The 13,267-nt window shown below is 46.2% G+C and overlaps 1 long non-coding RNA gene across 1 annotated transcript; it reads right to left on the reverse strand.

Annotated features, from left to right (window-relative positions):
- Nucleotides 1-7,357: 7,357 nt before the first annotated feature.
- Nucleotides 7,358-8,401, reverse strand: LOC308636750. Its single transcript, XR_014019471.1, has 3 exons — nt 8,108-8,401; nt 7,813-7,933; nt 7,358-7,600 (listed from the first exon to the last, which is right to left on the reverse strand). It is a non-coding gene; the product is annotated as an uncharacterized lncRNA (long non-coding RNA).
- Nucleotides 8,402-13,267: the final 4,866 nt, after the last annotated feature.

Consider the following 13,267-nt stretch of genomic DNA (forward strand, 5'->3'; position numbering starts at 1 on the left):
ACTCTTGAACACCTGGGCGCTCTCTTTGTTTGTTAGTCACCCAGTCATCATGGCTGTGGAGAGAGGGAGTTGGAAACCTGCAACGGTTCTGACTTATTCCCTCTGATAGCCACACCCATCCAGAGCTGGCAAGAAAGGTTTTGGTTATCACCGCAGGAGGGAAGGGGAATTGGAGATCAGGCACCTTTTCAGTTTCACTGGGCTCTGATATTCACGCCCTCGGAGAGCTGGCGAGAAAGTTTTTGAGTTATCCCAGCTGGGTGGAGGGGGGGGGCTGAGGGTCACATACCTGATCTGTCGCCAAACTCACTGCTGTGAGATCCCCCCAAAGCTGATGAAGTCGATTCTCCAAGATGGTGACTGCCCATTTCCGTGCAGGGTGTCCAGTGAGAAGGAGGGACCTGGATCATTTCTTTACTAAGTCCCAACTTCAGTCCTCCTTCTGGTGCCCTGTGGAGGCGAGGGTGGCAGATCTCCACAGGAGCTGAAACTCTGCTTCTCTGCGCTGCCAGAACTCTGCAGCATTCAATTTCACCAGCTGCGGCGAGCTGGGTTCCCCTCACCCAGGGACTTGAACTTTCTCGGGTCTGGATTGCATTTGTGACCATCTGTTGTTTAAAATCCTCTCAGACTCCATGAAGATTAAATTTGCTGAATATTCTTGATAAAACAGCAATTGGCTGTTCTGAACTCACACCTTAGGCAAGAGACACCTGGTGGGTGGAGAACGTGCTGGTTCGCAGGTGGCCATGTTGCTTCTCTCCAAACACATTTGGAATGTGTGTTTACTCCTGAGAACCACCAGTTGCTGTTGTCTGTTCTATTGCTGAGTCAGATGGTAACCAAGTTATGTGACTTTTTCTTGATAATTCAGAGACCAGGGCTGTCCCAAAGATGGTGTACTCAAGCACTTAGGAGGAACTGTCATTTAGGGAAGGGAAGCATACACAGAGCCTCTGGCTCTTTTAGATGCAGGATTTTTTTTTTTTTGTTATCTTCTGGTGCAGGATCTTGACTTCTGAAATTTTCCAACTCTTAAATCTAATGTAAATCTTAGCAGAGATTGAATGACCTGGGACATCATTTGTATAAAAGGCACCTATGTAAATCTCACTGTGGGCTGTCTGCTGAGGTTGGAGGGCAGGTCCGGTGCAGGTCCTGGTGTGGCAGCCACATTGTGCCCACCTAGGTGTTGCTCTTTGTCTGCTTGGCTTCCTCCTCCTACCAGGTAGGGGCCTGCTCTAATTGTACATAGTAGCCCCCTCTTGTGTTTTTGTTCGCTATGCCTGGGTGCATGGGGCTCTGTGGCCCTTCCTGCTGGTGGCTCACAGCATGTGGCTTGGAGCTAGGGTGGCATGTCCTTTTGGAGTGCTCACCCTAAGGCCCACTATTGCCTGTTAACATGAACTTATCCCCAGTATATTCTTGGGCTTGCAGCAGCTGAGCCCTCCTGGGGCCCTGGGGCCCACGCATCAGATACAGCTATATGTCTATCGGACCCCTGCCATTTTCATCAATCATCACCTTCCACGCAGGTGGGGAGAACTAAAAGGAGGGGCTGGGGCCAAAGGCTGGGGGAAACATTTGCTCCTTCTCTGTTCAGGGCTCAGCTTTTGAGCGTGGCAGTGGGTGCTTGCCCAGCAGGGCACTGGAGGCTTCCCTTTTTGTCTGGCCATGTTTTTTTCCCCTTATAAACATTTGGACCATTGGCTTTGTTCTAGTGAGACCCCCGCTTTGAGTGACCTCTGGTTTTGTGGTGAGAGCAGCTGTAAGGAGACCCATCCTCCTTTTTATCTTTTTGGTCTGTCCATCTTTGAGCCTCTGGGTCTTCATTGATGATAACTGTGGTGGCCACCTTAATCAGCTCCCTGGCACACTTCTCAGTAAAGCCCTCTAGTTTTTGTAATTTTTGGCCAATGTCACTCTGAGTTTTTCCCACAAAGGCTGCATTGATCACCTGTTGCTTGAGCCTCTGCATCTCCTCACTGACAAATTTGCATTGTGGCTGCTCTGCTTATAGGTACCCCTCCTCTCCCAAGCACCTCTGAGCAGTGGTGGTGGCCCAGACACTTAGCTCTGAGTCAGTTGGGCACATCTCTTTTGATCATTGTTGCCAGTTTCATAGGGCAGAGGGGCCTTAGACAGAGGTGGGGCCCAGAGATATGTTCAAAGCTATTGAGGGTGTGAGAGGGGAGATGCTGGAGCAGTGGGAGGCTTAGCTCTGCTGTTTGTCTGCAGATGGGCTCCGGCTTAGGCTAGGGCTTAGGGCTGGCTCTGATTCTTTCTAGCTCTTGGGCACAGACAGTTCATTTTGTTTTCTCTTTCCTGTTTACCATTTGTTATTCCCTCCAAAGGACCAGGAGGGACACAGGGGGAAATGGCCTGTCGTATTTACAACCTGGGAGGGAAACAGTCAGCACACACAACATTGCTGGGAACCTTCGCTCATATGCATGTGGAGGGAAATTTTGCTCTCTTTTCCCTTCTCTTAGGTTTCCTACAAAGGCTTCTTGATATCTCTTGATCTTTAGACCTTCTTCTTCATTGGGACCCCATCCTAGGTCTGGATAGTGGGCTGCATCAGATCAGTCATGGCCCAGGGTTTCTCCATGTAGGGGAGGGAGTATGATTTCTTCCAGCTTATGAGCTCAGTGGTGGAGAAAGGCTGGCACACAAAACTGCCTTGTCTCCCTCAGGTGTTTCCCTCTGGTCAATATGGGCAGGTCCTTTAGTCGCTTTCAGAGGCATCTGGAGAGCCCTCATCTGGGTTGTGGCTCTGTCTTGGGACAAATCTCCCACTTAGTCCACTCTGGCCGCTCCCCTCGCGGGGACTTAGGGCCCTCTTAGTCTTCCGGGTCGGTATCATGCCCCGACCTGGAGCTTTCACCTAGACGTTGGTTGGTGAAATTCCGCCATAGACTGTATGAGATGCCTCGGAACCACGGATCAGGACTCTGCACTCGATTCGGCCCTCGGGTTGGGTCGGAACCCTTCCCTTTGTCCGTCTCATTCACACACTTTCACACACTTTCACACAGACATGGCCAGGACAGAATTTCTATACCACCCAAATTCCAACAATTGCAAACCAAACAAAAAGGGAGTCACAGTTTCCCCTCTGCTCGATGACCCCGAACAGAGACTACTCTGGCAACTCCCCGGGTCTGGGTCCATTTCAGCTCCAACCACTTTGGAGGGTACTCTGGACCCAACAGAGGGTGATCAAACCTTTCTTCCACCCGCTTAGGCCTCGAAGGGGAAGTCAGGTGGGGCTACAAAACCAAATGGACCCGGATCCTACCTGTTCAGCTGGGTGGTGCTCCAAAACCCTAATTCTGGTTCCTGCTGCCTGTGGGTTCCGTTGTGCTCCACGGTGGCAGCTCCAGGGCACTGGGTGAGTGGCCTCTCCTTCAGGCCAAGATTTGACTGTGTGTGCTAAGGGGAAACACTGTCCCCCACTGCCGGGGGTGGGGGGGTGGCGAGCCAGTCCCCAGAGTCAAGAGAGACAGAACAGCCATCCTTACCTCCTCCATCCCATCTGGATCACCAAAAATGTTGTAGGGACAGATGAAGCAAGGCACGGAACATAGCAGGAAACAGTTTTGCAGCTGAGAAACTAATGTGACTCCATTTTTGAGAAACCAGCCTCTACCTCAGAGCAAAGCCTGTCCAAGGAAGGGGGCATGACCCTTGTCCTTGGAAAGACCCACAGAGCACTCCTAAGCACATCCCCACCCTGCTGAGTTGTTTGTCTGTAAATAACAGGAGAGGTCTGCGGGGCCAGGTGTCCCTGACTCAGTTAGGCTAGGTGAGGACCCATAGCAACCCCCTAGCAACCTCCAATCAGCATGAGATGGGGAAAATACCTAGAATGCCAGATGACTCCCAAGTAGTTTATGGTGGTTGATAACATGTTGGGAAACCATGTAGTTCAGCATGTACACCCCTCATGGCCTAAATCAATCAGTTCAAACGAATCCCCCTCTTGTACTAACCAATCACTCCTACCCAACTTGTTCCCACCATTGAATATGCTAATCAATGTTAAGAGTTGGTTGATTTTCCCTCGGTATGGAATGATTTGCTGTGTGATGTTGTGACGCATAGAGTATCCCCCCAAACCTATAAAATCTCACTGAACAAAGGACCAGGACTCACTCCCTGGGACCGCTGCGTCAGGAACGGTTGTGAGTCCAGGGTCAAGCTTGCAATAAAGACTCTTGTGTGATTGCATCGGATTCAGCTCCTGGAGGTCTATTGGGTCCCACGAATCTGGCATAACACAGCCAGGTTCAGAGGGCACAGCTTTTGCTGTAATCAATCAATCCCCTGAACCCCAAGTTCAGGGAGTTTCAGAATTTTATACCCAGCATGTAAGGGGAGGGGCTCAGAAGTTCACAGTCTGCAGAAGTTCACATAAAGCAGCTTTTTTCTTTCACCATTCTGGGCAAGTTAAACCTTCAAGGACAACACCTGAGAAGGGGAGAGCTTCTCCCCTTTCTTTCCTCCCCTGCCAGCTGTTACCATGGAGCCCAATTGGTAACTTCTCTTTAAAATGTAGACATCTCTGTGAAGCCCAGCTCAAGGCCAGAGGCCTTGTTTGCACATTTCCACAAACTGCTATACTGAATACATTTTTGAAAAACTAGTAAGAGGGTGTCTAGCACCTGAAGTGCTGATATCTTCCCAGCCAGTGGCCAATTAAGACAGTACAACACAAAAATAGGAAGTTTATCTACACTGAATTCTTTTGCAGAGACTCTTCTGCTGACAGTCCTAAAATCAGCCATGGTGAAGATTTCTGGAGAAGCCTAATTAAGACTTTTCTGTGGAGAAAGGGGGTGCCACTACAGGAAGAGGGTGCAGGAGAGTAGGATTGGGGATGGAAACAGAAATGTTATATTGGCCCACTGGTGACCTGGAAGCTGCTGGATACTGTTCTTTTGCAGAGAATCTGGGAGACCTGGATACTCTGGGAATCCAAGGGGATGATGAGCAGGAAGGACCCAGCTCATACAACAGTGCCAAAAATTATCTACATACACAAATAAATCTTAGAAGCAAAATGTTAAGGAACAGGAGCAAGTTCTATTGACTACATATATGGTACTATTTACCATTTAAATATATTTAAATGTGTGAAACAAAGTTGTGTATCGATGAGGAACAGGTACACATATACTAAAAGTACAAAGAACTGCATGAGAACAGAAAGTTCAAATTTGGAACCTGCAGTGATTATAGTGAGCGGAGGACAGTGGGGGATGAGGATCTGAGACCAGCAGGGTAGACACAAATGTATTGCTAAGGTTTTCTTGTTTAAGCTGAATAGGGAATGCCTGGGTGCTATGACCCACACAGCACCAAACAGTCCTCCAAACACAGGCTGTGGGCTGGCTGAGAAAATAAAAGTCCAGAGGGTTTTCTTTTTTTTTTTTTTTTTTTAGTTGTAGTTGGGCACAATACCTTTATTTTATTTATTTTTATGTGGCGCTGAGGTTGGAACACAGCATCTCACACGTGCTAGGCATTCACTGTACCTCTGCCCTAGCCCCCAGAGTATTATTAAGTAATAGGACAAAAGACACAAAAATAGATGAAATAGGGAGGTCTGTCTGGTGGGCGACCAGTTCTGGTAGAAACTGGATGTAACAAAGGAACAAAATCCTGCATGTTTATTTTATAAGTAGGAACATCACAGGGTTTCAGTGTGAATAACAAAAAGGGAAAAACTTACACGGTTGGGACTTATCAGGTTACACCCATCTCTGGGCACCTGAGATTTAAAATCATGGCTAAAAGAACTAGTGAATTCTATGACAAGCATGAAATTTCCCCTAGGAACAGGAGTCATCTTTCATTGATGACTCATTGAATGAGTCATGCCCCATTTGCAAGGTACCCAGAAGGGTTCCAAGAAGCAGCACCAAATTCCAGGGTTTCACATAGCTCACAGCAATGATTTATAAACTACTCGTGATACATGAGTGATTAATTTATTATTTTTGTGCTCACTGTACACCTTAACTATTTGATAATGCATTTAAAAATTGATCCCTATGGGGCTGTAGCTCAGTGGTAGAGCATTTGCCTCGCATGTTCGAGGTACTGGGTTCAATTCTCAGCACGGCATATAATAAAAAAACAAAAGTCCATTGACCACTAAAAAAAAATAAATGATCCCTAATCCCCTCAAATGACTATAGAAGGCTGAGGTTCAATTTTTAAATGCATTGTTCCCCTCTGCCTTGAGTAATTGGCGAGAGCTCTTGTCTTCCCAGGATGTCTGGAAGTCACTGCCTGAGTGCCAGAAATAAGCAGGTCTGCAATACCCTCCTCTCAGAGCAGGGATTTGCATGTGCTTGAGCAGCTATGAGCCTCCCCAAAGACCTGTGGAGTTCTACAAAGACCCATTTAAACCCAGCTCCCTTCCCATTAGTTCAAAGCTCCACATTCTCTTCAGCCTCACAAGATCTGGTTGGGCCTGATTCTTTGGAGAGTCTTTCTGAGCAAGGTTCCATAGACCACTGTCTCCTGAGCCAGGTCCACGTGAATTCTACGGTGCATGGGGGGAGAGAGGGTCTTCTGAGCTGGTTCCAGGGGTCCTAGGAACCCTGGGCCCTGGAGTTGAAAAGAGAGAAGATGGAGAATCATCTGCCAACTGGAATTTTAAGAAGGCTGAGGAAGGGCAGGAAGAGGAGCACTTGGAGTCAGGATGGACTGAATGCTCCAGGAAACACCCAAGTGCTACTTAAACCTTTGAAGGTTCAGCTCAAATCAGTCCCCAGGAAGTCCACTCCTAGTTCCCTTGGGTCCCCTGAGCTGTGGTGGGTACCCTTTTGGATCTTGGGTTCCCAGCCTGAGACACCACCAGGAAGCAACATTAGTCACATCTGCCAGCAAGTTCAGAGGGTGGGGCTTGGTGTAGCCAGATCCTTCATGAGTACTCAGTGAAATAGGACAGAAGAGGCTAGACATCTGAGGAATTTTCAAGAAGCACGTTTATTAATTGCAGGGTCCATAGGAGCTCTTGCCTAAAAATTCTCCCCTGGACCATGAGTAGAGAAATTCTTTGAATTTTATATCCAGTGTGGGGAGTGGGTGGGGGAGCTAGGGGGTTCACATAACAAGTGCTTTTCTTTCCATCCTCTAAATAGAGGTTTCACAAGTGTGTTTGTTTTCCTGCAAAACTGGCAATTAACAAAAAGAGGAAAATACAAGTCTTCTGCAGATTTTTTGCAGATAGCTAATGTGCTATGCAAAAAGCTCTCTGATAAGAAGAGAGACTTACATGTGACAAATATGATGTGGGTTTCTGCTTAATTATGGTAAGAGTCTTCTGGGTGGGGGTCTCTGGACTGCTTCACCAAAGCACATTTGATAATAGAAAAAAAGAGGAACAAATTGAACTGAGTTCAGCACAAGGCTGTGTTGTCAAGTCTGCAGTGGGCAACCCATTCAAAGAACAGCTTCTCTTTCTGGTCACCAAATGCCCCTGACAGAGCATGCTGTTATGGGCCCAAGTGGTCCCACTTGTGCCCAGGCAGGCCTCAGTTGGAGTCCTTAGTAGCAGGCATCACCCTTTAACAAACTGAAGAACCTGCAAAAGAAAGGAGGTGGATCAATATTCTTTAATTATTGGGAAAGTGGGTGCAAAAGAAAGGCTTTATTTTTCTGCTCTCAGGGCTGCCCAGTGCCTCCAGCTACCGGCTCTCTCACTCCCTTGTTGGCTCATTTGGCTGGGAGCTGAAGCCTTTGGAGCAGCAATTTAAGCAGAAATTGGGGGGACTTTGAGGTGGTAAGGGGAAAGACCTGCAGAGCACGCCCGAGCCCGGGGCATCTCAGGGAGGGCCAGAGCTGGTCCAGGGAGGCCTGGAGGACGTGGGGGTTACACCTAGGTTTCCTTCCCAGTGTGGGGATAAGACCTGAAAACCTAAACAAAAAGGAAGAAAAAGCAACTCACCTTCTCCCTCCCCTCAATCCACCCCACTCACTCACAGTCATCCAAGATTCCCTATGCAGAGATGGGTTTCCCAGTCCACCTAAATGCAATCTTGGGGTTTCCCTCTGCCTCTTACACAATGCCCCGCCCCCAAACATCACCAACCTCAGCAGATATAAGCATTTGAGTTTGCAGGGTCAGGTCTCTGCTTTGGACTTGGGAGGCTCTGTCGCTATCTCCAGGAGAGAGACGCACCACAGAGGAGAAACACTGACAGGTACTGAATCCTCCTGGATCCCCTGCACGGGTCCTTTAAAGGCACTAGGTCTGCACACGTTGCCCACAAGGGCTTTGGCAAAGGCAGCCTACTGCCACTGCTGCTCCCCAGGTCTGGGCACTGCCCTGAGAACTCCTTTCTTGCTTGAGGGATTTGCTTTGTTAGCAACTTAGTAGCAACTTCCAAGGACAGAGGGCTGTGGAGCGGGCCAGACTGGGAGGCTGACAATGCAGGAGAAACGTCAAGCAGCACAGCCTAAGGCTTCTTAAAGCAAACCTGGTGAATTTTCCCACAGTTCAGGAGTAGTAAGGACTTGAGAGGAACAACTAAATCGGGGACCCAGGATCCTGCGGATGAAGCCAAGTGAGGTTGTGGTCTGGGGGACAAATAAATTAGTGTCCCGTCTACGACAAGAGGCTGTGTTCCCCAGCCTTTCCCATAAGCCCCTGGCTTGGAACATAGTAACAGCATCAGAAGGGATGTGCAGGTCCCAGCGTAGCTCATGCATGAATCCCTGTATGCTGCATAAAGTGGCTAGTAGAGCTGGGCGGGTTCTGTCCGCAGAGGCTTCTGTCCGCAGAGGCTGGCTGCAGCGAGTCAATTAGTTTCCCTTTCGCACACGACTGTCTTAAGAGCCAGAAGAGAATCCTTCTGGACGAGTTCAGGAGGGAGTTGGGGCAGGCTTGACCTCCGGGCTTTGGCCGTAGCTGCTCGGTGTTTTCAGGTGGATGGGGTGGAGATGGGGTGGAGAAGGCAGCAGTAGGTGGAGGTCAGAGCCACGCCCCTAGGAGGAGATGGGGCGTGGCCAAAGTTCTCCTGGCTTTGCCCTACCTGGAGGTGGGGAAGCAGGGATGTGTAGGTGGGGAAAAAACTGATCTCTCATGCCTTTGTCGGGGTAGCGGTGAGGATTCCTGCTCCGGATTTCAGGTGAACAATTAAGTATGAAGTATCCTGGGTCAGATGATTCATGTAAGTGTCACAAGACTGGGATTCTTCTCTTTAAATAAAGTGATTCATCCTGAGTTTTACTAATTCCATGAGTCAAAGAAGAAGGAAATGTGATTAGTTCCTCACCTGATTGTGAAAATTTACAGGTGTTTCTACTTATCAGAAAAATAGAAATTGATCTCAGTGTTATTGCCATGGTAACAGGACATTAAGTAAGCAACCACTCATGATTAGTATTTCTTGAGAAGAATGAACAGATTCACAGAGCAGAAGGATAGATCCTTGTGACCCGGTGTCTTAGAGGTGTTTTAGACTGCTGGGGGCCGGAGAACCTACATGGGCAATTCCTTGAAGCACAACAGTTCCTGTTCTACGCATGGCAAGGGAAAAGAGAACACCTCGTGTTGGGGTCATTTTCTCTGGAAGTCAGGACAGCCTGTTGTGTTCTAGGCCACACACAGGATTTCCACTGAGAGGGGACTTGGCAGGTCTGAGAAGTAAAACTTCAAATGTTCCAGGGAGCGCTGGGTTGTGGCTCAGTGGCAGAGCCCTTGCCTAGCATGTGTGAAGCACTGGGTTTGACCCCAGCACCACATGTAAATAAATAAATAATAAAATAGAAGGCCCATCCACAACTAATAAAAATATTTTTTTAAATGTGCTAGGGAAAGAGCAGGAGGATCATAATCGAATGAATATACAAGATATAGAAAAGTCTCCATCAGGAGTATTTTGAGCTAATGATATTACAATAAATACTTTAAACTTATTTTTCAATAAATAAGGTTTTAATAGATTTATTGATGTATTATTGACAGACAAGAAACTGTACATAAAGTCTACAATTTGTGCCAGGCCCTGGGTTCAATCCCCGGCACTGAAAATAAAAACACACAATTTGATAAATTGTGACCTAGGTGGAATCCTCACTGCCATCAAGATGGTACGTCCAAAGGTTTCCTTGTACTCTTTTCTAATTTCTCCCTTGTACTCCTACCCACCTCTCCAAGTGAAATCCAGTGGCTTTCTGACACTATACATTATTTGGCATTTTTAAAATTATATACAAATGGAACCATGTCCTATTTTGTCTGGATTCTTCTAATAAGCATAATTATTTTTGTGATTCATCCTTGTCATTTCCTTTTTATTGCTGAGTCAAAGTCCCATTGTCTGGGCAACCAAAATTGGCTTCTCCATTTACCTGTTGATAGGCTTTTGTTTTGTTTGCAGTTTATGGTTTTATACAAATAAAAGTGTTGTGAACATTCGTGTACAAGTCCTGGAATAAACACATGCTTTCATTTCTCTTGGGAAAATACCCCAGAGTGCAATGGCTGGGTTAGATGGTAAGTTTATTTTCAAGAAACTGCCAAGCTCTTTTCCAAAATGCCTGTACCACTTCATGTTCCTAGCAGGAGAGTTTGCCTTCTGTCACAGCCTCGCCAGCACCTGGTATCATTAGCTGTTTGAGCCATTCTACTACATGTTCTCCTAGGTAGGTAGTGGTTCCTCACTGTAGCTTCTGTTGTGTTTTATCTTTGGTTTCTGGGCTGTGCTGGGGATTCAACCCCAGGGTTTGTGCTTGCTAAGCATGCACGGCATGCACTGTACCACTGAGCTACATTCCCAGCCCTCACTGGAGTTTTAATGGCATTTCTCTAGCAAATAATGATGCTGAACATTCTCTCCTGGGATGATAGCCCTCCCTCAGGGGATTGATTCTAAGATCCCCCTGTGAATACTAAAATCCAAAGATGCTCAAGTGCCTCATACAAAATGGCTTAGTATTTGCATCTAACCTACATAATACTCCCAAGTACTCTAAATCATCTGGAGGGTACCTACAATACCAATTAAGATGCAAATATCAGGTAAATAGTTGTTGCTCTTTATTGTTTTGGAAATAATGTCAAGGAAAAAGTCTGAACATAGTTAGTACAGATGAAACTTTTCCTCAAGTATTTTCAGTTTGAGGTTAGTGGAATCCACAGGTGCAGAAACCAGAAATGGAGAGCCCATGGTATTTGCTATTTATGTATCATTCTTGGTGAAGTATATGTTCAATCTTTTATTCATTTTTACATTGGGTTGTTTGTTTTATTATAACTTTGGGGGGGCAGGAAAATAGGTTTATTCAAAGCCAGCTTTGAAGTAAGATATAGACTTTTGTCTCTAATCATTACCCTCAGAGAACTCAAGGTAAGGAAAGTTTTTTTAAACGGGAGGGCAAAATGAAACAAAAGGCAGGGAAACATACATGTTCAGATTCATTTAGCCAGAGAACTTGTCAGTCTCAACTTCCTTGGCATCTGTCCTCAGCAGGAGGAAGATTTTATTCTCAGTGTGAGGAAGTTCAGAAGTTAAAACAATTTGTAAGCATTAATTTCAAAAGGGACTGTTTGCATTCCTGCAGGGAAACTAGTTATCAAGAAGTTTTTCTTAGTTTGGAGGGGGTCTGTCTCAAATCCCCCCTATTTAGTTCATCTCACAATTTCTAGGGAACCCTGGCTCCATGGCATGTGATTGGCCACCCATTGTTCGATGTGTGTGCTAAACCCTTCAAGGAACTTGAACATAAGGAGTCAGATGCTTATTCCTGAAGGAGGAATATTTAATAGCTTCACATAGATGAAGGGTTTTCATATTAGTTCCTGTAAGAACACTCGTTCAGTAGTCCTCCCTACCCCCTGGTGTTTATTGGTGGAGTTTGACTAGTGACTGCCTGTGAATTTCCCATCCCCCATCTTTGAATGCTGTCCTCTGAAAACTTTGCTGATTATTGGCCAAGCATGCTCATCCCGTGCTACAGGAGCTCTGACTTGTATCTTAATCTGAGTGGTCCTGATTTTTTCTCTCACAAGACAAGAGATGTCTCTCAAGAAGGATCCAAGTAGTTTCCAGAGAGAAGTGGGAATTTGATTCAGGACTAGCAGGGAAGAGAATTACAGAATTACAGCCTGCCTCATAGGCAGATTTATTTAGGAAAGTAGAAAAATATTCAAAGAAGAATGGGGGCAAGCTCAAGAGGGAGACACAGCCTGTTTTCTTACTTTACTTTGTGAGTGTTCTTTATATAAGTTAGATTACAAGTTCTTTTTTTCCAATCAGGGGCTTGTTTTCATTCTTTTTTAATTTTATTTATTTTTTTATTGGTTGTTCAAAACATTACAAAGCTCTTGGCATTTTTCTTTTCTGAGTATTAAACTCAGGCTTCACAAATGCTGGTGATGCACTCTACCACTGAGCTACAATTCCAGCAGCAAGATCAAGAACCCAGGCCGAATTTTTGCGCATGGCTCCAATAGAGCTGTTGCTGATCCATATTGCTTTCAAGGGTGCAAGGAGGCAAAGGTCAAAGAAAAGTTCTTAAAGTCCAACATTTCTTTTTTTTCTTTTATATATTGTGCATTTAGTGGCATCTCTACGAAATGTGTGCTTCACCTAAGGAAATAATATTTTCTCCTTTACTTTCTCTAGAAGTTTCATAGTTGAGGGACTGAATATATGCACAGACAATGGCCAAATATAAATAAATACAGAACTCTGACTGACAACCTCTGCAGAAACCAGCCCAGGAGGGTAACCCACAGCCCCCAGAGCCATTGGCCAAAAGTGTCAGGACTTGGCCAATAACTGACAGCTTCCCTAATTTCTGCCCTCACTTCTAACTCAGGGCCAACCAAGGAAGCCAAATAGGATTCCCAGTCTAATCACAGAGGATGCTCCATTTCAACTTGGCTTGCCTCATCTTCCTCACTAATGACCACAAGTCAGGCCTTACCCAAGCTTGTCTTTTTGTGCCTAGGAAGATTTCCCACTCCCTCCCCTGTCATCAAACGTCTGCCAACTGTAAGCAATGGTGACTATTTCCCTTGTTATAGCAAGCTCTCCATAAATACCCTGTACCTTTTTTCATTTGAGTGGTTTTCATTAATGTCCACAGTTCTTCTGGAGTTTTCTACAAGATACCATCTACACTCCTTGTTATTGTGGATCCCAGGCTATGCCCAGGTCTGGTGCCTACAGAGACCCCTTGCACCTTGCTACAAGTGGCTTGTTGAGCCTGCACTGTTGTGGTAAGTCAGCACTAGTTCTGA

Source organism: Spermophilus citellus (genome assembly GCF_964194105.1).
Source record: "Spermophilus citellus genome assembly, chromosome: 17".
Taxonomy (NCBI): domain Eukaryota; kingdom Metazoa; phylum Chordata; class Mammalia; order Rodentia; family Sciuridae; genus Spermophilus; species Spermophilus citellus.